Here is a 24,374-nt window from a genome sequence, read left to right as displayed (position 1 = left end):
CAAAACATTTGACCACTCTCTGACTTCTGCCAGGTATCTTTTCTAGTTATTATAGCTATCTAACAAATTATTACAAAATTTAGTAGCTAAAAGCAAAGTGGTATTTAGTATGTTTTATTGTTTCTGTGGTTCAGAAATTAATGAGCAACTTACTGATTCTTTTGTAGCTTAGGATTTCCCATGATACTAGAGTCAGATGGTGGCTAAGGCTGAGCTCATCTCAACGTTTCTATGTTCCTTTGTCTGGTACATCATTGGGAATACTCAAACAGCTACGGATGGAATACTTGGGATTCCGTGAGCATCATGTTCTGAAAGAAAGACAGGTGGAAGCTGTATTGCCTTCAGTGATCTAGTTCAGGAGTCATGGGGCATGGTATCATCTCCACCCCTTTCTAGTCATTAAAAGTGAGTCCCTGGCCAACAGATGGCTTAACAGTTACATCACTGGACTTCCACATGGATAAACAAGATTCAAGTCTCAGATCTGAAAACTTGAAACTCACGCTGGGCATGTGTGCTCAAGAACCCAGGAGGAGAAAGGATGAAAAGGAATTGTGGTGTGGCCACCCCCTGGGGGAGATTTCTCCTTTCCCTCTCACTGTCTCTGTCTCTCTCTTTGGCAAGCGTGCATGCCCTAAGGCAAAAAAAAATGAGTAACAAAGATCAATGTATGTTAAGGTAAGAATTAGGCACTGCCTTCTATGGGAAGAATGTCAAAGAATTTGAACCTTTTGTGGGATTTCTTCCCAGAATTTTTTGGTCGTTCTCTATTTTATTATTATTATTATTATTTTAGTTTGCTAATTTTTCAGTTTACTTATTTCATGAGAGAGAGAAAAACATAAGCTCCCTAAATAGGTTCTCATGGTTTTACTCCTCTCAGCAGCCTTTCCTAGCCAGTCAAGATCATGGTACACATGGGTACCCAGTATATATAGACTGACCCAGGAACTGAACCCTGATCTTCATGTGGCTCCACATCACTGAGCCGCTTGCTATTGTTCTCATGGTTTTACTCCTCTCAGCAGCCTTTCCTGCCAAGTCAAGATCATGGTACACATGGGTACCCAGTATATATAGACTGACCCAGGAACTGAACCCTGATCTTCATGTGGCTCCACATGAAGCCACTTGCTATTGATGTACCACCATGGCTGGACCTGTTATAATTTTTAATTGACAGAAAATAACTGTACACATTTAAGAAGCACTACTGTGAGCAAAATGTAAAATAGAGTAGAGTAAGCATGATTGACATGAGAGAGGAAAGATAAGTTGCATACCAAAAGTTTTGTTTTCAAAACTGTATAGATAGAGGGACCAGTTATTAGCATAATGGCTATGTTGCTGAACTCCCATGTGCCGACCACGGTTCGAGTCCTGGACCCAGTGGCTTAAACTCACTCCGGGCGCATGTGTGTGCGTGCCCAATATCCTGAGAGGAGAATGGAGGAGAAGGGATTGCGGCGTGACCATCCCCCCTGGGGGGCGATTTCTCACTTTCTATCTCTCTCTCTCCCTCTGTCTTTCTGGCGAGCACATGTGCCTTATAGCAAAAACCTCTCCAAAAAAAAAAAAAAAAACTAGATAGATAGATATAGATATAAATATGTTTCAAGGCAAGAATATTTCATAAATAAAAATACTAAACTTTTGCCTTTCTTATTCCTGCACCTCCTCTAATGTTCCTCAAGGCAATGTGTTATCTCTGTCTGCTATAGGCAAGAGTATTTTGCAGAGGTGTGGAAAAGAGAGGCACCCAGATTAATATTTCAGCATGTTCTCTAACTATACAAATAGTACAGCCTACAAATGCCAAAGTCAAGGATTTTCTTACACCTATCACATTCATCGCTCATACTCACAAAGATACAACTATTATTTTTAAATAAGTCTATTTGAGAAAGATTTTAAAAATCATAAACATATAGATAATGATCATTAGCCATTTATGAATTAAAAGCTGCTTTAATAATAAAGTGGCTACATGTTCATCTTAGCACAATCACTTAAAATGTAATATTGCTTTATATTGTTATAGACTATTAAAAACAGTCTGTAAAGAATACTTGGAACCTGCTCTGACCTTCTGTCATAAAATCAATCTGAAAAATAAGCAAAACAAAACTAAAATCACAGAACCTTTAGCAATATCAGAAATCAAAGACTGATTTATAACAATTAAGTACTTTTTTTTCTTGCTTGCAGAGTGTTATAAACTACAGAGCCATCGTAGAAAAATATATTGAAATAATAGTTTTTCCCCAACTCTCACACTCCACCCTACTTCATACTTTGTAAGTTCTTGTCTTGGACACGTGAGGTACTTTAAAAGCATAAAGAACCTAAATTCAAAGGTGCTTGTGTCTTAAAAAATCTTTAGTCTTCAGACTAGATAAAACTAAGAGAATGAAAGTGAATGAACCTGTGTGCTTTCCAGCCTGCAAATAGGTAACAAGAGAAAAGGGGAAGGGTTTGAAGCAAAGAGAACTGAAAATGAATACTCCAAGTTGGAAAGGGAAAGAAGGTCTGTGGGTAGGGTTATGAGAGTGACAAGGGGGCCTCCCAGATGGCACCTTGTTTTGATAACACATTGATAAGGGAACAGAAAATAGAGAGAATGGCTATTTCATATACACTGGAGTCAGGTTCCTTGGATAGTGTTTCAATATCATCAAATATTTTATACCACTCATGTAGAATGTGTCAAAATGTAATATATTTTTTAAATAATTATTTTGAAAAAAATAATTCTCATACAAATAAATAGGGAGAATATGCCAAAGTTTATATCTTAACTCATTAACGAAGTATCATCAGGATGACAAAGCAGGTTCAAAAAGAAAGAAAAATAACAAAACTCATAAATACATAATCAATTAAAAAGAAATATAGGACTGATTCCAGGCCCTGGGGGTTAAGGCAACTGGATCTCACAAGGCAATCATGCAGTTTGAGTCCCAGACATAGTAGCCTAAGAAACACATTGAGGACACATGTGTATATGCCGAAAACCCCAAAGTGAGTAAAAGATGGGAGAAAAGAGATTGTTCTCTCTCCATTGTAGTTATAAGGCAAGAGGAGGCAAGAAGTGAGGCAGCCTGATCACCTTTCAATATTCTTGACTGCAAAGGTCTTCTGTAAGCATCAAAAGAAAAGCTTTCATAGCATTTGGCAAAACATAACCAATGAAGCTCAGACTTCTTGTCTTTTTTTTTTTTTTTTTAAGAGAGATTTTTGCTATAGGGTGAATGCAATCTGAGGAGAAACAGAGAGACAGAAAGTGAGAAATCACCCCCTAAGGAGAAGACCATACCACAATCCCTTTTCCATTATCTTCTCAGGATTTAGGGCACGCATACACGCACCCCCGGTGTGAGTTTTAAGTCACCAGGTCTGTAACTTGAACTGCAGTCAACTATGTGGAAATCCAGCAAAGTAACCATTATGCCATCTGCTGGTCTCTCAGACTTCTTGTTCTTTTTAGAAGTGCTTCTTCAGGTTTTATGTTAATTTGTTTGTTTTCGCTATAAGGGCACATGCACACACTGACGAGAGACAGAAAAGAGAGAAAAAGTGAGAAATTGGCCTGCCTCTCCTCCCCGCAAGAAGAATGGTCACATTGCAATCGCTTTTCCTCCATTCTCTTCTTGGGATTTTTGAGTACACACACATGCCCAGCGTGTATTTCAAACCACTGGGTTCAGGACTCACAGTAGGCCATGTGGGACCCAGTCACTTTAACCACCATGCCACTGACTTGCCCCTCATCTGCTCATTTTAAAAATTAGGTTACTTAATTGTGGCTAAGTTGTTTGAGTGTCTGTATATTCTTGTTATTAATTCCTTGTCACATGTATACTATGCAAATATTTTTCTGCAATTTTAGGGTTGTCTCTTCACTCTGTTGATAGTTTTCTTTGCTATGCAGAAGCTTCTTAGTTTGACATAGTCCCATTTGTCTATTTTTGGTTTTGTTACCTGTGTTTTTGACATTTTATTAATGAACTCTATGCAGATATCAATGTCCTGAAGTGTTTTTTCTATGTGTTTTCCTAATAGTTTCATAATTTCAGGTTTTATGTGTAAAAGCAAACCCATTTGGAAGTTTTTGTCTTTGTACTTTTTAATATACAGTGAGAGATAAGGGTCTAGCTTCATTCTTTTACATATGGTTCTCCAATATTCCCAGCACCATCTATTAAAGAGAACATCCCTAGTGGAAGTTCTCAACATTTTTGCTGAACAATTTATTTCTGAACACTCTGTTCTGTTTCATTGGTCTGTGTGTCTGCTTTCTTGGTCACTACTATGCTGTTTTTGTTACAATAGCTTTGTAGGATAATTTGAAATTCAGTAGTACAATACCTCTAACTACATCCTTTCCACTCAGGATTGCTTTATCTATTTGGGGTGGTTTATGATTCCACACAGATTTTATTATTGTTGTTTCTATTTCTCGAAGTCATTGGTATTTGGGTACTATATTGACTATTTCAGTTACTTTAGGCTATATAGATATTTGAACAATATTGATTCCTCCAATCTATTAATATAGGATTTCTTTCTATTTTTTGTATTGCTCTTTTCAATTTCCTTCATCAGTGTTTTAAAGTATTCATTGTAGACATTTTTTTATGTCTTTGCTTAAATTTATTCATAGTTATTTTATTTTCTTTGATTATAAATAGGATTGCTTTTTATTAAATTTCCTTTTTTGCTACTTTTTTATTAGTGTATAAGAATGCTATGAATTTTGGAGATTGCTACTGAACTTAAGCAGTGAAATATTACTTTCAGGGATGAAAAAATGAAGATTTTCTACTGAGCTTTTATCTTCCAGCTTCACTTCTAGAGTAGTAGGGCAAACTCTGGCGAGAAACAGGAAGGACGAGAGATTGCAGATCACCTCCTCCTGCATGCCTCTGAATGCTCAGATTGTAATTCAAGAACTAGGAAGAAATGTACAACCCATCAGTTGATCAGAAATCACCATAGGGGCACAAGAAACTTAAGATTAAGAAAGCAAGAAAACACCTCTCTTAAAATAATTATTAAAAAAAAAAAAGTTGGGGAATGGCAGGTGGCATAGTGATTATGGCATTGGACTCCCACTTGGCCAACAGCAGTTCAAGTTTCAGACCTAGTGGCTTGCTTTCTCTTTTTCCCTCTCTCTCTCTCACTCTGTCCCTCTCTGGTGAAATTAAAATAAATAAATAAATAAAGTTGCATAAAATAATTATTTTAAAAAATATTTTTAACAAAGAAAATAAGTCTCCTCTGAGGGAAAAAAATAACTCCTCCTCATCGACAGACAGTACACTGGAACTCACGTAAATGTCAAATAAAGAATTTAGAATATTCATAGTGACAAAGCTAACAGAGATGCAAGAGAAGGAAGACAATGAACTCCAACAGTTGCAGGATAAAAGAGTCCACGAGCTCTAAAAAATATTTTTAACAAAGAAAATAAGTCTCCTCTGAGGGAAAAAAATAACTCCTCCTCATCGACAGACAGTACACTGGAACTCACGTAAATGTCAAATAAAGAATTTAGAATATTCATAGTGACAAAGCTAACAGAGATGCAAGAGAAGGAAGACAATGAACTCCAACAGTTGCAGGATAAAAGAGTCCACGAGCTCTAGAAGGTGAGGAAGTTCTTGCACAATGTGAAAGAGGAAATACATACCATAAAAAAAGAATCAAATGAAACTATTAGACATGAAGGCTGTAATACAAGAAGTCAAAACCTCCCTTGAAAGTATTAAAAGCAGACTGGATCATACGAAAGACTGAATCTCAGATGTAGAAGAAAGAATCACTAGACTAGAAAAATCCACCACAAAGACTGAGAAAATAGCACAAAGATATGAGAATAATACATGAGAAATACTAGATACCATGAAATATCCAAACATCCAGATAATTGGTATCCCAGAAGGTGAAGAGACTAATAAGGGTATTGATAATCTATTTCATGAAATCCTGGAAGAAAACTTTCCAAACCTAGAGCAGCATTCAAAGATCGAGTCTCAATAAATACAAAAGACCCCCAATAGAATCCCAAGATCTTCTCCAAGACACATTATAACCAGATTGACCAAAACCACAGACAAAGACAAGATACTAAGATTAGCAAGAGAGAAATGTCAAGTTACCTACAAAGGATATCCCATCAGGCTAGTAGCAGACCTTTCATCCGAAACAATGTAAGGAAAGAATGGGAGATATACTCAAAGTGTTAAGGGAAAAACAAGTTCAACCCAAAATACTGTACCTGGCAAGAATATCCTTCATATGGGAAGAGAAGACAAGAATATTCTCAGATAAACAAAACCTGAAAGAATTTACCAATACCAGACCAGTTCTCCAAGAAGTTCTGAAGAGAGTACTATACCAGGAAAACTAAGTAAAGACACACAGAAATAAGAGTTCAAAAATAGCTAAGAAAATGGCCAACTTCATGGTAGGGACAATTCTGGAGATTAATGCTATCTTCCAGAATTTAAACAGGAAGATTGCACCACAACAGAAGATAGATTAAGTATATGAGACTGAACTGGGGAAATAAAATCTTATGACTTTTGTCTAAAACATTGCTGATTTTCTTCTATGCTTTGTTTTCCAAATTTAAGGATTTTTGTCTTGTCTTGAGCTGTCAATAGGTTCATATACCTACTATTTGAACAGAATCCTAACCTGTTTCCTGGCTTTAAGGTTTAAACTAAGCTCTATTATTAGCTTTTTTTAATTTGAATTTATTGAAGCTAAAACTCCTTTTCTTGAAATGAAAAAAATCTATTAAAAAAATACCGATTTAATGACTGCAGTAAACTATATAGTACCAGCTAGGTGCTACTTCATAGTATATTCATTCTACTCAGAATTTCACACCTAAAGTCAGATATGTGTTCACAGGTATATGTATACCAGCTAAACTTGCAATCGAAAGTAGCTGGATCAATTTAGATACTTTGTGAATTAATAAAATATGTGTGGGGAGAAGGAATGGAAAGCAAATGCAGATACCAGAGACAGTGTGGGAGGGTGGGGAATGGCAGAGGGTGAGAAATGGGGGAAAGGCATATATATATATATATGAAACAAGAAATGGAAAGTTATTTGTCTATGTAACATGATTAAGCCAGTATACAGTGTATTCTGCATGAGAAATCAATTTTGTAAGCCGTGATGATGCTCAGTGAATGAATGTAAAAAAATTAAATAAATAATTTTTTTAAAAACTAGAAAAGTCATCATAAATACATTTTGGAGGCTAATTCTCTCAAATGGTTAAAACAGGAGCAAGTCAAGTGCTATTTAGAGGTTCCAGAGCATAAAGAAAATAAGCAATGTTTGCACCACAGCATCCGGACATAAAGCGGAACAAGAAGATTTTTAAGAAACTCTAATTACAGTAGACTTTGTGAAGACCAGTGTAAGCATTGCTGAGGAAATACATTTCTAATGATCTCATCACAGAGAATGTTAAATATATGAGGTGATGTATGTCAATTACCTGACTCACTTCACCTTGCATTTAAACATCCTAAAATGACTTCAAATTTATGAAATATATTTATGTATAATATACCTGTATATAATTTTTAAAATCAATTTTAAATAACTAAAAAGAGTGTTATGGATTTTTATGTGTTGATTTTGTATCCTGCATCTTAAAGAAATTCAGTGGTGGAAAAAAGACATTATAGAGGTAGAGAAACGAATAATGAATGCTAGACATTTGGAAGGACAGGAAGTAGATAGAGACATATTGGCTAATGAAAACAAAATTTCAGATAGCTAGAAGGAAAGATTTGTAGTGTTAAAGAGTTTAGTGGGGAGAATATATATGGCAATAATTTTCTGTGTATTTCAAACCTCTAGTAAGGATTTTTAATGTTCCCAACACAAATAATGCAAATGATACACTTATCACCCTGTATTAATCATTACACATTGTATTCCTATACTAAAAACTCCTACTGTACTGCTACAAATATCTACAGTTACATGCTAACAAAAATATTTTTAAAAGAGAGTAATCTTTAATTATATAAAATGAAATTAAATTCACACATTCTAAAGCATACCACTGAAGAAACCAAAAGTGGGTTGCAAAAAAGAAAAGAAAATTATGTCAACAGTCTCAAAAAATTCACTAGATTCAAGGGGGAGTTCCCCAAACAAACATACAAATAAAAATCTCATATATTCACTAGTTTAAAGACAAATGCATCAAGTAGACAAAAAAAAAATTTTTAAGCAAAAGTAAAAGACACATTTGGATGCACCTCAGAAAATTCCAGATAAACGCAAATATGTAAATGGGGGAATTCAATTTTCCTTCATCCAGCCTGACTTGAGCTTCTCTTTATAAGTCCCTTGTGTTGTGTATACATCATAGAATCCTGGACACCTTATTTATAGACACAGACTTCTGCAGGGGATACTTTTTCCCTCAATATTCCATTTACAATAAATATAAATTCTCTTTCCATTGGAGTTAGGAGGCAAGAGGTGAAACAGCTCACCTTTCAATATTCCCGATTGCAAAGGATCTTCTGTAAACATCAGAAGAAAAGCTTTTATGGCATTCAGCAAAACATAAACAACGAAGCTCGTATTTATTGTACAACCTCTGGAGAGTTTCCAAGAACCAAGTGTTCTCAGTCATCAGACACTAGAGACATATGGAACTGAGCCTCAGGGGTACAGACCTTCCTTGAAGGAATCTAAGATTAAATTATAGCTTTCCATAGACAGAGAAACTCTGAAAAAACCTTTCCAGTACAAAAACATATTTTCTCTCCAGGGTATATTTTCAATGTAGTGTGCAAGCAGATTAGCTGCCTGACTACCACTGGTGTTGATGGTGCCTGTGCAGTTAAACCTTAATCTGCCACTTTTGACTTGGGCCCTGTAGCTTTTGGAAGTTTCTTGCTACCAGAGAGTTCATTTTGTTGCTGAAGGAGGCGGGGCGTAGAAAAGGAACCATTTGGCTTATAGCATCAAGCATCAGTATTTCCAACTGGTACCCATTTTAAAACTTGGAAGTGCCAGTTGTTCGTGAATTTTCACCAAAGTCAAGCAGTGTTACAGAATTTACACGGTTTTGTTAGATCGATGAACAAAGTGCTTACTTATTTTCTTAGTTTACAGAATTTTAGAAACATATATTTAAAATATTTAATCCACTCGTTGTTATGGCGACCTCTGTATCAATACATTCCATTAATCCTTTTAGGTTGATTGTTTCTGTGTCTACTAAGAGCAGTAAACTATCTTCCCAGAGTCAACTTTGTTAACACAATTCCAAAGTGCTTGCAGATTCCCTGAAACCCACCCATGGATATATAACCCCTATTTAATAATCCCTAATCTAACGGATAAACCTAAATATTATAAACCACTACCTGTAGCTGCAATTTAAGAGCAGTAAATATTAATAGAGGTCTATAAAAGAAAGATGCTAAGTAAAGCTACTATATGCCCATTTCTGTTGCTTTTTCATATAGTGAAGAGGACCACCCAATATTATAATGTTGCCTATGATGTGCAATACAATATATTCAAATACCTGAAAATGGGCCACATTAGCAAAACTGAGCAAACTTTCTGTGAATTCAGTAAAAACAACCAGTAACCAGATAGTTAGCAACTATTTACTTTATCCAATGAGTTATCTGTTTGGTACACCTTAGATCTGGTGAAGCTAATTCATAATTTTTGCCAGCTCACTGCCAAAATCACCCTCAGTATTTTCATCTCTTATAAAACTATAAATAAGTTGTGCTCCCCTTCAACATCACTAGTAACAAACTGTTTACTGAGCTGACATTAGCAATAAATTATACACTTCCCAGCTTGTACACTATACCAAAGGCAAGGCTTTAATAACTGGCTAACATTTGCCTTTGATTGAATTCCCACCATGTTCAGGGCACTCTGTGGAGTTAGAAATGGAAGTAGAAAACTAGATTTCTGCCTTCAAGGGTCTTTACAATCTGGTTAGCAGCTGGGGAAGGGATGGACAGAACCAGTAAAAATTATAAATATACATCCACACATGTAGTAAAACAGTCACATCCAATCTACCACCACTGTTCAGAGTATTACACAAAAGTTATGGAACAGGGTATCTGGGAATGATAACAGTAAAATGAAGCCATTCTGAAGAAGTATCAAGTGCTTTAGAGGCGGTGATAGGCACGATCTGAAGAGGAGTGATTTGGAAACATTCCATTTATAATTTACCTGAAATTCCTCAAAGTTAGAAGAGGAAAGTACTTGGGTAACATCTGTATTTGAATAGAATTGAAAATATAACTGAGGATTCTACTAGTAAATAAGACATTTAAAGTTTATCAATATGAAAGAGTCCTTAACTGAATAGGAACTGTCCTGTCCTAGTCCCATTTTGGGATTCTGTCTATCCACATTGAGCACTAAGATACTGAGAAGCAATATTGACTAGACATATTAGAACAAACAATCCTACTAAAATCAGTTTTTACTTGAAAATTTATCTAAGTAGCTAAATGACTAATAAATCAGAACTTAGCCTAAATTACTGACTCTATACATTATTTTATTTTAGTTTATATGGCTAATGACCAACATAGAGACGTAGATAAAGATCTAGAAAAAGAGACAGTTGTATGAGGAGTCCTCAAAAAAGTTCATGGAAATGGTTTTTGTAAAAAAAAATTATGCATAGATTTTACCTTTTTTTCCACTATGCTTACCTCATATTTTTCCCATGAATTTGGAAGTCCTCTCATGTTTAGTCATTGACTCTCATTAATCTGTTGATAATACTTTATATTCATTAGACTGTTGGTGATAGCCTTAATTAGATGGGGGAGGAAATGGTTTGTTTTAATCCTGAAAAGAAAAAGAAAAAAGAAAACAACAACAACAACAAAAGAAAAAACACATTAATTCCAGGCTCAAAGATATCAGGTTCTCAAATTGGAAAGATTCTAGTAAAGAAACTCTAGGAACTCTTGCTCTCTCTTTTTCCTAAACTCCCAGAATATTTTATTGATGCTTACCTTGTTTGATTCATTCATCCCAGTACTACCTCCTGCTCTGAATATCATATAAGTTTCTTTCCCTCTGTCTTTTTGGCGAGTGCACGTGCCCCATAGCAAAAACTTCTCCAAAAAAAAAAAAAAAAAAAAAGACCAAGGAAGCCTGTCCAAATGCATGGAATAGGATCCTGGGGAAGAGGTTCTACGTAATAAAAGCAGTATTTGAACAAACTAGTTGGGATATTTCATTCAAAGTTGCATGCACAGTGAGTGATACCACTACATAAACAAAAGGACTTCTACCAAAAGGTATAAAATATAGGTAGTTAGATATTTGCAAAAGAACTGCTTAAAGTAAGGACATGCTTTTTCATTACCAAACCCTAAGTGTGATATGTTCTTTGTTGTGCGAAGAAGTATTAATTCTTGGCTCTAAGAAGAACCTTAATGTGAATTCAAACACCATCAATACCAAAGGTATGTATTAATAATGTCATTACATTAAGCTGATGAAATAGCCACAATAATTTTTCAAAGGTAATTAATTCAGTTTTTTACTATTAATAATAAAATGTTTCATGTTACTTCAGATTTATATTACAGAGGCTGAAGCACAATCTTTATTACTGATTAGGAAGCAATGTACAGTTCATTCTCTCTATAGGAAAATGTCCTGCTCTGGTCTTTATTCAACAGAAGTAAGACATACAGAAATTTGACATATCAAATTCATTTATCAGAATATAAATTGCCTCATAAATGCTCTCAGTGATCTTTTGATTGGCAAATAGTATCATGCAAGATGGGAGGAACTGATGGCCATCAAATGTCAAGAAATTGAATGATATTTAATGAAGACTAGATTATGTAATTTTATTAAATTCCCAGAAGGTAGGGACCATATCTATTCACTTCCTAAGAAAGCCATCTCTGTGCCCTGTCCTTTAAATATTTCTCAAGAAAGACTTATAAGATTATCCACTTTTTAAAACCACATTTCTAATGAAAGTAGTGTTACTTCTTTCCAAGAGAGAAATGAAGTCAGCTAATCACTGTAAAACAAGTACAATAAAAGAATCATTAGGGTGATCACTTAAAATTATAGTAATGATAAAATAGCCACCATGTAGTCAAAATGTATTTGGCTGTACATAAGTTAGAATCACAGAACAATTTGAAACAAAAAAGTAAGAATGCAATCAGTAATCTGCTGATCATTAATAGAAACAAAATGTTAAGTTTTAGCCCTTGACCCAAATTTTTTATCTATCTTTTTCCCACTGGAATTAGAGGATTAAGCATTATTAAAACCTAATTAAAATTTTTATCCTCTTCTGACCTACGTTTTAATGCTTCCTTCCTGATGGACTATTGACTAAAGCTAATTGGCAAGTATCTTGATAAAAGGTAAATCTTTTACAAACCCTAGTATCCATAAAAATCAACAAAGTGTCTGTTAAGAATATAGTTTTACAATTTGCTATGTGCCACTGTCAAAGAGTCTAATTTGGTCATCTGAGGTACAGGTCTGTAAAATTTTTAAAGCAATTTCTTCTAAATAGATGTGAGTATAAGACACACTGAGGAACATCTTATGAAGAACAGATCGTAGACACTGGCTATGTGTAAATATAGAACTTAATATAAATGGCCCAGCTTAGTGGTATAAGCTGCTAAGACGCTTGGACTGTATGGGATGCCCAAATTCCATCATACCCTTTCTAACCCGAGGACCAGCTGGGTGGCAAAGCCTGTATTTCCAGTAACTGGAGGGTTGAGGCAAGAAGATTGTGACAAGTAAAAAAGTAACACTGCCTTAAACACACACACACACACACACACAATACAAGTAACTGCAGTTGTCATTTTTCAGGACATCCTAGACTTAGACTGTCTCCAAAACTCTCCAAACTCTCCAATGTTCAGAGCTCAGAGACTGAAGAACAATTTATTCCAACCTGCGAAGGATTCATATATAATTCTATTTATTTAACTTCATGAAAAAAATTCTATTCTGAATTTGTAGTATCCAAAACATAGCCTTTGATAGATGGCATCATAAAAACAAACTCTAAAAAAACAGCTGCAGTCCTGTATATTGTACATACATACATCTCGTTGCTTTGAGGAAGATTTTCATTGTTCTGTATTCATTGTCAAAAGGAACAATAATATTATTTGGAAAAAGAGTAAAGCTGTGGACTATAAAAGATGTTTGACAATGAAATTTCTCCATGATGTCTATTATCCACATGTTTTCTAATAGATTATTAAAACATTTTTAAAAAGAAGTGTTATATTTAAAGTAGCATAAAATGGTAAGTAGGCAATAACAGCCTTAAAAGATCCAAAATAAAGGCTGTAAGAATTTAAATGGACCTGCAAACGATGAGAACCATAAATACTACTGGATTGTCAGAAAAGTCGTGACATGTTTTTCCATGCAAAAATGCATCATGACTTTTCCGACAACCCAATATTTGTACAATGGGTCTTATTATCCATGACCCTATTTGAATCTCACAATAATTCTGTAAGGATAAAAATACTTGTATTCTAGGCCAGTAGGTGGCATGGAGGTTAAGATGGCTGGATCCCACATGGCCTATTCCATGGTTTGAGTCCTGGATCCACCAGGTCATGTCTATCTGCTGACCCTAACATAACTGCATATACATCTTTTCTTCTTTCAATAAAGAAAATATAGCGATGTATGAAATTAAGACTACTATAATAATGGAAATAACAGTGACTTTTACACACTTTATTTAAAAGGTCAATTGTTAACAAATTACTTGTGAAAGACATTATTACTGGAAAATTGCATGGCTGAACTTAAGAACTATTATGTTAGGAGTTTTGAAAATTTCAGACCTGTAAGTGGACCCTTGTAGTAAAATCTGAAACTAGAGAATCTAGGTGCAATACCTGGTTCTTATGTTTATTAATTATATTCTAATTAGCAAAGATTTCGATCTCTGTGAGATTCGCTTTTTTTTCTTCTTTTTTTTTTTGGAGAGATTTTTGCTATAGGGTGTGTGCGCTCACCAGACAGAGAGAGACAGAGAGACAGAAAGCGAGAAATCACCCCCCAGAGGGGATGGTCACGCCGCAATCCCTTCTCCTCCATTCTTCTCTCAGGATCTTGGGCACGCATGCACACGTGCCCGGCTTGAGTTTTAAGCCACTGGGTCCGGGACGCGAACCGTGGTCGACTACATGGGAGTCCAGCGACATAGCCATTATGCTAACTGCTGGTTCCCGAGATTCGCTTTTTTTAAAAAAAATATTTTTTATTTAATTGTATTTACTTGTTTGTTTATTAATTTACTTACTTATTTTAATTTGACCAGAAAGGTACAGAGACAGAGAGAGAGAGAGAGAAACAGAGGGAGGGAGGGAGAGAGAAAGTGAGAAAGCAAGCTACCAGGTCTGGGACTTGAACCGCAGTCGGCCTTGTGGGAGTCCAGTGCCTTTAACCACCACTCCACCTGCCAGCCCTGAGGTTCACTTTATGGATAGTATAAAATATATATTTTTTAAAATTTTTTCTATAGAGTGCATGCACTCACCAGAAAAAGAGACAGAGAGAGAGAGAAAGTGAGACATTACCTCCCAGAGAGGATGGGCATGCCACAATCCATTCTCCATTCTTTTCTCAGGAATTTAGGCATGCACACACATGCACCCTTCCAGTTCAGGACTTGAACCATGATGGCCATGTAGGAATCCATCACCTTTATTACTATACCACCTGCTGCTGGCCATTAAAGCTTTGTTTTACCCTGCAATAAAGCTTAATTGTAGGGATTGTGGTGTGGCCATCCTCCTTGGGGGGTGATTTCTCACTTTCTGTCTCTCTGTCTCTCTGTCTGTCGAGTGCATGCGCCCTATAGCAAAAATCTCTCAAAAAAAAGGCTTGATTGTTTCACTACATTTTTGTCTCTCAGCTGAATTCTTTTTTCCAAGACTAAAACTGAGGTCCTCATCTCCACACTAAAAGACCGCAGAGAATTGTATATACCCCAGATCTAAGCTATCCTCAAGAATCTCCTATTGTATGTATGTCACAGTAAGGTGGAGAATGGTTGCCCTTATATGTCCATTTAATGTTCAGACTCTAGCACTTAAAAAATTACCTCTAGAATATCTCAGAGCTACACATTTTGGTATAAGCAATGATACATAATAGTAGTAATAACAATAATTAGCCTGGTTAAAAAGAAAAAGCTCTCTCTTTCTAATTGTAGGTTATCTGTTGCCCTCAGAAACTTGGGCCTGACCTTGGCAGCATTTTACCTCTTCAAACTTTTCTCCCCTAGACTTCTAGTAGGAAAATTAAGTATCTAGAAGAATGTCTTCCACACAATAGGTATTCAGTCAACAGGGGTTGAGTTCTTGAGGAAAAGATTTGGTTGGCATCTTAAGGGGTAAGAAGAGGAGAAAGGAAGAGGAAGGTGTTATTATTATCATCAATTTATAATAAGACCTTGAGGCTTGAGAAAGTTAGAGAAGGTCACATAGCTCTAAGGGCTGAAGTAGCAACTTGAATCCAGGTGGCCAGATCCCTGAGTCCATGCCCTTAACCACTGTACTTTTTCATCTTGTTTACTTTGCTCTGGCTTGTCTACATTGTTTCAGATGGTATGATAATTCACAAGGAAAAATATGAGGGATAATTCTACAGGGCTTCAAGTTATTCTTAAAGAGCAAAGTCTAGCCAGATAATTATAAAAGGTTAAAAAAAATCTTGGATATCATTTAGTGCAGTCCATCTGATAGTCATTTCGGAGCTCTTATATGAAAGAGCCAGTACCCTCAGAGAAATTAAGCTGTTTGTTCACTATCATAGACCAAGCCAGTGGCTCTACTGGCACTCAAAAATCAGGTCTTCTGATAATGACTTCAAATTAGTATCCTCAGTTCTCCATGGGCCTTGATTTATATTCTAACAGCAATGGATCTAGTCAAGTGTTTACATAACCTAGGGACCAACAGATGGTTACGTTGCTGGACTTCCACATAGTCAACTATGGTTCGAGTCCTGGTCTGGTGACTTGAAACTCACACCAGAAACATGCACATGCTTGCCCAAGATCACAGGAGGAGAACAGAAGAGAAGGAATTGCACCTCCATCCCCCCTGGGGTGGGGGGGGATGATGTCTCACTTTCTGCCTCTGTCTCTCTCTGGCAAGCTCACACACAGTATGGTAAAAATCTTTCTTTAAAAAAGTGTTTCTAACTTGATCCTTTGCTGCTCCTATTAGTTGTGGTGTTGGGGGATGTGTTTGCAATATAAAATCATGGTCTCCATCCACAGTTTAGAGATCTCAGTATCTGTTTTTCTACTGCTAATAATCAAGACAAAGTTGAAAAACACACCCTCCAGTATGTAGTACACAAATGGAGGGACCCCAAACATATAACTCACTAAACTTTAATGATGGACGAAAATACAGTGTTTTGATTTCTCACTAATTTATCTGGTCTTTTTCTCAAGCCTTGCATACAATGCAGTAGGGAGATAGGATGGAGAATTGAACTTACATTGCTAAACAAACTATCTCAATCTGCCCAGGTTTAAATCATCTCTATTCTGTCACTTTCTGGTAAAGTATTAGTCTTTCAGTTTTCTCCTCCTCCTTCATTCCTCTCAGAAATGATATATGATGATATCCAGGGCTATAAGACACTCTGTGCCATCATAAATTGGGGAGTTAAGTGGCCATTTAGTGTAAGTTGTGTTTTCTGAACCCCTGACAGTTTTAGTGACAGAGTGACTGCTCTGTTCTGACCTTTCGAAGCTGTGCTTCTGGCAGTCTCCACCTAAAGTTGAAGAGCCTGCAATGCGTTGACCTCGTTTTGCTGATGCCGAGCAGTACTGAACTGCAGACACTCCCGGCTCTCCTGCATGGCCTTACCAGGTCACAAGGAAACTTCTGAATTCACGGTTACACACCAGGATCCTGCTCAGGGCTCATTTATCCCCAGTTCTGAAGTACCTTCTTCTCTCATGCTGTATTTCCATTCTTGTACTTTCTGTAATTTTCATCCTTATGATTCTCTTCTAAAAACCTCAATTCTATTGCCAACTACACTCAATGTGCCTTCGCCTTTCATCCTGAGAAGAAAGCAGAGATATTAACTCCTGACTATTCAGCATACCATCCTGCCCTCCTGCCTCCCTAGGACCAAACTAGATGGGCTTCTCACCTACTCCATGAAGCTATAAGTTCCTAACACATATTCTCAATTTTCTCTACCCTTGATTTAATGTAGAATTTTAAAAGGTATCTCACAGGGATAGTTCTTGGTATATTTGTGGAAGCTAAATGAATTGAGAAAATCCTATTCTCTCCCCAACTCAGCTGATTTTTATTATTATGACATTGAGGACTCAAAATGTTACTATGAATGTTAAGAGCTGAACATTAACTTTATTTATAATAGTATCCCTACTGATACAAAACCAATCAGGCTCCAAGTTAAACAGATGATTCTGGCCAAAGAGAACAAAATAAAGGACAAAGAAAATTAAATAGCACATTAAGGTATTTCAGAAATATTGGATTGTCAGACAAATTGTAGAAAAAAATAAGTCACAACTCTTCTGACAACCCAGTAATATCATTCTCACATAAGACATAAGCTCAAATGACAAGCTCTAGCCTTTCAGTATGAGGAGAAATCCGGGTTCACTCTGTACTTCATGCAGCTTTCTCTAAAAAGCAATGAATTGTCCTCTCAGCTACTATTAATAATCATTTCCACGGTCCAAGAAAGTGAGTGTCAATTTACAGGCCAGCTGGGCGCTTCCTTGCCCCCTGACCTCATTGGCCCCACAAGTAAAGAGGATGAAATCCTCATTTTGAATCTTCAAATCTCCTAGGCCTGGAGGAGACTATTAAAGCAAGATCCCAGAAATTAATAACCTATAGAGAGGATATTTGTTATTCTTCAGATCTTAAGATGAAATGTAAAATTTCTACTCTTATTTTGTAAAAGGCAAAAATATATGTCTCTATGACAGGTCCCCATTATCCAGACCATCCTTGCTCTCCATTAGCAGTTTTCAAACAAGGCAATTATACTGGGTGGTCCAGAAAGTCATCAAGTATTTTTCTATTTTTCTATGCAATAATATGTCATGACTTTTTGGACAACCTAATAGTTTAAGTGAATCAGAGTATCAAAAATTTCCATCATCTGTTTTATTTTTATTTTCTTTATGAATTTCATGTGACAGAGAAATGAAGACTTCCCAAAGAGTCCTGTCACTCTTCAACATATGTGGAAGTAAATGATAAGTTTTTGTTGAACTCAAAATAGAATGTTGAGCTCGGCCTATTTACATTACGTATTATTTTGAAATCTTATTTTTTTCCAGTTAACATTATGTTATGACACCCTGTATCGATAAGAATAACCCTTGTCATTTTTTAAAAAGGTTGTATAGTATTCTACTAGGAACAGACCCATGATTATTTTGACAAATGTTAAATCTTTCCGATTTTTAAAACATTTATACAATGTATAATTGAATAATTTGAATAATTTTATATACAAAATTGCCGTTTTCCCATGATTCAATTAGAGTTAGTTCCTAGAAGTAAAATTAATAGGTCAAAAGGTAATATACTTTGATCTTTTGATAGTACATAACTAATTATCTTCCAGAAAGATTGTGCATCCCTAGATTTTAACATTCCAATAAACCAGTAGTGAGAAAGTCTGAGACTATTAAAGCAAGATCCCAGAAATTAATAACCTATAGAGAGGATATTTGTTATTCTTCAGATCTTAAGATGAAATGTAAAATTTCTACTCTTATTTTGTAAAAGGCAAAAATATATGTCTCTATGACAGGTCCCCATTATCCAGACCATCCTTGCTCTCCATTAGCAGTTTTCAAACAAGGCAATTATACTGGGTGGTCCAGAAAGTCATCAAGTATTTTTCTATTTTTCTATGCAATAATATGTCATGACTTTTTGGACAACCTAATAGTTTAAGTGAATCAGAGTATCAAAAATTTCCATCATCTGTTTTATTTTTATTTTCTTTATGAATTTCATGTGACAGAGAAATGAAGACTTCCCAAAGAGTCCTGTCACTCTTCAACATATGTGGAAGTAAATGATAAGTTTTTGTTGAACTCAAAATAGAATGTTGAGCTCGGCCTATTTACATTACGTATTATTTTGAAATCTTATTTTTTTCCAGTTAACATTATGTTATGACACCCTGTATCGATAAGAATAACCCTTGTCATTTTTTAAAAAGGTTGTATAGTATTCTACTAGGAACAGACCCATGATTATTTTGACAAATGTTAAATCTTTCCGATTTTTAAAACATTTATACAATGTATAATTGAATAATTTGAATAATTTTATATACAAAATTGCCGTTTTCCCATGATTCAATTAGAGTTAGTTCCTAGAAGTAAAATTAATAGGTCAAAAGGTAATATACTTTGATCTTTTGATAGTACATAACTAATTATCTTCCAGAAAGATTGTGCATCCCTAGATTTTAACATTCCAATAAACCAGTAGTGAGAAAGTCTCTCTCTCTTACACACACACACACACATACACCAGTCCTCTTTTCTTTTTAATTTGCTTGTAGAACTACAGGGCAACAGAAATTACAGATATTTTAAAATGTCATTGCTTGATAATGACAGAGGTCATTTATTTTTTTTTGAGAGGTTTTCGCTATAGGGCGCATGCGCTCACCAGACAGACAGAGAGAGACATAGAGACAGAAAGCGAGAAATCACCTCCCAGAGGGGATGGTCACGTCTCAATCCCTTCTTCTCCATTCCCCTCCCGGGATCTTGGGCACGTACGCACACGCGCCCGGCGTGAGTTTTAAGCCACCGGGTCTGGGATGCGAACCACGGTCGACTACGTGGGAATCCAGCAACATAGCCATTACACTAACTGCTGGTTCCCAATGACAGAGGTCATTTTATCATAAGTTTATTGATCAAGAAACATCATTGATATTATGATGCTCTGAAGAGGTCAGTTATTCTCATTGCAAAACCAGAAATTATTCTTATCTTTTGCTTAAATTGTTTAAAGGAAAACTTGGTTAAAGTAATGTAGTTAAAAGGATATACCAAGGAACATGATAAAATCTAATAGAATGCTAGCCCTTCCAGATGAATAGCTCTATTCAGAGAATGTTCTTTTTTTTAATATACTAAATCAATTTTATCAGAATAATAAAAACCTTTTAAGTGAATGGCAATGAAAAATAAATAGTATAGTAATCAGTACTAAACTAGATTCTTTTGAAGGTCAGATAACTATGTTTTGAAAAGAACCTACTTTTTTTTCCATAAGCACATAAAATAAATGCTTCCAATATATCCTTCTAGAAAACAGCTCTATTTTATAGTTTATTTTAAGTCCACTATTTTTTAACATGGCCATTACACAAAAGTAAATACCTTTTATGGTTTTATCTATAAAACCAATTCATCTAATCTTCCCTTCGCTAGAAGTTTCAGGCCTTCATCTGGCTTTGACAAGGATGAGGACCACACATTTAGACAATACTGTCTATGTATTATATCCTCCAGGGTATTATTATCCTGGAGGAAAAAAAAACATATTTCTATTGTTTCAAAAGCTTTATTATTTGTTCTACTATTTTTCCTTTTAGAAGAAATAACCTATCAATTTTCTAGAAATTAAAATATATAACTTTGAACAACTACAGTTGTCCCTTAAATGTTGTTATTCAGGTTCCATTTTTGGCCTTCTGTTTCTCTTACTCTGAAGTGACCTTATTTAAAAGTCTATCTGGCACAAACTCATATATGTCTAAAATGAACTCATAACCTTTTTACCCCTTCCCCTTCTATACACACACAAATCTGCTCTTCTCCCAATATTGTTTCCTTGAACGGTTGCCCTGCTGTAAACAATAAGGTCATTCTAGACTTTCTTTCTCTCAACATTGAATCAGTTGCCTCATCCTATTGATTTACTCCCTAAATATCCCTTTCCCCTCATTCCCATTGACACACCCTTTAGATCTTGATTGCTATAATGACATTTTAAGTTTTTTCTCTGCTTCTAATCTTCTGATCTAAACTCTAGCCCTCCCCTAATCAATTCTCCCAAGGCTATCAGAGAAATCATTCTAAAATTCATCACCAACCTTCCAAAAAATCCTAACCATAGATTTTCAAAACACTTCAGCTTCACACACAAGTCTCCATATATTCTGACACCTGCCTACTTTGTAGTTTTATCGCCAACCAGTCACCCACACACATACTCTATGTCAGCAATTCAGAATGGCTTGATGTGGCCTGAATATACCTTACTCTTTGTGCTTCCAGTTCTCTACATATATTTTCCTCCTCTTCCTAGACTGCTCTTTTCACCTCTTGCCTAGACAATCCTGCAAGATAATTAAAATTCATGTCTCCTAGACAGAACTTTCCTAAAACTTGACACTAAATTGAATATCCTTCTCTATGATTTCATAGTGAAATGCCATTTTACTCGATTTCCTTTATTCAAAGAAAAGCTTCTTAACGAAATACTTCCTTCTTACACTTATGTGTCCCCAACACATATTACATTATCCTGTCAAAATAAGTCCTCCAAAATGAACGAAAGTATAAGAAAAGGATCTCCTCCTGTCTGACAGGCATTTAAGCAGGGGCTGGATTTCTCCCTATCAAATATGGTCTAGAAAATGCTAAATATGCTCTGCTCTGTTTAGAACACTTAGATTCTATTGTCAAGAAATCAAGCAACGAAATTACAGTGTAATTGTATTTAGTTATGTCAAGCAGTTGGTTGGGAGGCAGAGTCACTTTCACCTCCTTTGATCTCCTATTGATAACTTCCCTTAGCCCCTCAATATCATCCTAAAGCAAATATAGAGCAAGTGGAAATATTACGCTTTATAGAAAATAAACTGTTAGAAAGCAATTTTTTTTTCTGAGTTTCTCGTGTTTTCTATATGTCTCCTAAACAAAGGCGTTGACAAACTCTCTGTTCCAGAATATCTTTCCAAGACCATTTGTATAGTGAACCATCTTGGAAGACAGACAGTATCCTCCTCTAGAGTGAAGGGTTAGGTGTGCTTTCAATCCATTATAAAATATGTGAGTTCTCCAAACTTGAGTTTCCTTAGCTGTAATGAAAACTATCATATATACAGAATATTCCTGGATCTTTTCTCAATACCCCTGTGGGATTGGGAAATAGGGGAACTTACAAAAACATACACTTCATGTGACTTAACGTTCAGGGGTAACAGAGCTCTCTGTCTGGTAGCAGGTATCTTATTGCTTCTTCTAATATCCATGAAGCTATGGCAGGCTAACTTGTGAGTTTAAAAGTAGGATACACTCTCAGGCCATCTCAGTTCTTAAGAGGAGCTTTAAGAAAAACCCTGCTGATCAAATCAAATTGTCATTCCAAAGCACATCTTAAAAAAAAAAAAAAAAAATCTGGAGCAATTTGCATTCACAGGCTTCCAGGGAGAATAGTGAGCAATATGTTTGGGCCTAACACCTTGAACATCCAAATATAGTAAATAAACTTGACCAAAGCAATGTATTTTCATCAAGAATGGTGGTCTTGCTCTACTGTCTATTTGTAAACCAAAAACCATGCTTCTTAAACCTGACTTGGCCCAAGTTATTCACATTTAGCCTTAGTTAACTATAGGAGGACTTTCTTCCATCTTTCCAAGAATACTCCTAAGTGGCAGCCTGTGCTGTTACAGGACAATATAGCTGATTAGGTCTACAAATTGTCAATCACACTCAGCGTTTGTTCCTCACAATCTTCAACTTTGATTTGACTGAATTATTTTGGAGGATATCTGTGGTTTTTTTGAATTAGGTAACTATTTGTTATAGTGCGTAACAATGCTTTACCATTAGAAAGTATAAAACAAACCTTTTTTTAAAAGTAATATTTAAAAAATTAAAACTAAAAAAAGAAATAAGCAAAATTAAATTAAAAGATGCTTTATTGAAGGAACATATAAACCTCTTTAGAACAAGACACAAATCATTTGGCTTTAAATAGAGAGTGAATAGTGGGTTGAGGTAGCACAACAATAATGCAACTGAATCTACATAAAAAGGGAGCCAAGTTCACGTCATAGGACCTTTCTGAGCATGTGGAGTGTGCATGTCTGTCATCTGAGCAGGCTAAGTCTAGGGATGAATTGCAATTGCAAAATACCTTTTAAAAGTGCCTCCCTCTCTCTGACACAGAAATAAACAAGTAAATTTAAAAAAATTTAAAGGGGCCATCAAGTGGCATAGTGGTTAAGTGCTGGATTCCCACATGACCAACCGCAGTTTGAGTCCTGGACCCAGTGGCTCAAAATTCACACTAGGCAGCTGTGCATGTATGCCCAAGGTTCCAGGAAAACAGAGAAGGGATTGGACATGGCCATCCTCCCTGTGGGGGGTGGGGATGGGGTGGGATAAATAAATAAATAAATAAATAAATAAAGGTTTTTTTGGGTTTTTTTTTGGAGAGGTTTCTTCGCTATAGGACACGTGAGCTTGCCAGACAGACAGAGACATAGAGACAGAAAGCGAAAAATCACCCCCAGGGGGGATGGTCTCCTCCATTCTCCTCTCGGGATCCTGGGCATGCACACACACGTGCCCAGCGTGAGTTTTAAGCCACCAGGTCCGGGACGCAAACCGTGGTCAACTAAGTGGGAGTCCAGCGACAATAGCCATTATGCTAACTGCTGGTTCCCTTTTTTTTTCTTTTCCGAAAAGTCACCTCCAGGGGGGATAGCCATGCCACAATCTCTTCTCCTCCATTCTCCCCTTGGGATCTTGGGCACACAGGCATGAGTTTAAGCCTCCGGGTCTGGGACTTGATCCTAATTGACTACATAGGAGTCCAGCGACACAGCCATTACGCCAACTGCTGGTCCAAGTTGTTTATTTTTGTTTGTTTGTTTATTTTAATGAATACTTGACTGATTTGTTGATAAACAAGTAGCTTAGCACAGTCACTACCCAAACCTAGGTAATATCAGACATCAGAATCACTCGAGATATAATACATTTATTAAATCAGAATCCCAAGAGGCAGGCACAGTAATTGCTAGTTTATGAAATCTCCCCCAGTAGAATCTGAGAAGTAAAAAGAATTTGACACTTGTTACTAGATTATTGTAACCATTAAATAACTGGATTGCCAGAAAGTCATGACACATTTTTCTGTTTTTTAAAATGTGAAATGCATCATGACTTTTCCGATGACCCAGTGTTTTGGGAATAATTATTACAGCCTATTTTCAATAACAGCTTTGCT

At 35.9% G+C, this 24,374-nt stretch overlaps 1 long non-coding RNA gene across 1 annotated transcript; it reads right to left on the bottom strand.

The window, feature by feature from the left end:
• Nucleotides 1-236: 236 nt before the first annotated feature.
• On the bottom strand, nucleotides 237-17,041 carry LOC102494575 (uncharacterized). Its single transcript, XR_336453.1, has 3 exons — nucleotides 16,965-17,041; nucleotides 10,755-10,893; nucleotides 237-311 (listed from the first exon to the last, which is right to left on the bottom strand). It is a non-coding gene; the product is annotated as an uncharacterized LOC102494575 (long non-coding RNA).
• Between the last annotated feature and the right edge of the window lie 7,333 nt (nucleotides 17,042-24,374).

The sequence above is a fragment of the Tupaia chinensis genome, unplaced genomic scaffold (assembly GCF_000334495.1).
Source record: "Tupaia chinensis unplaced genomic scaffold, TupChi_1.0 Scaffold138791_1, whole genome shotgun sequence".
Taxonomy (NCBI): Eukaryota; Metazoa; Chordata; class Mammalia; order Scandentia; family Tupaiidae; genus Tupaia; species Tupaia belangeri.
The sequence above is the reverse complement of the archived record's forward strand: the minus strand, read 5'-3'. Positions and strand labels throughout refer to the sequence as shown.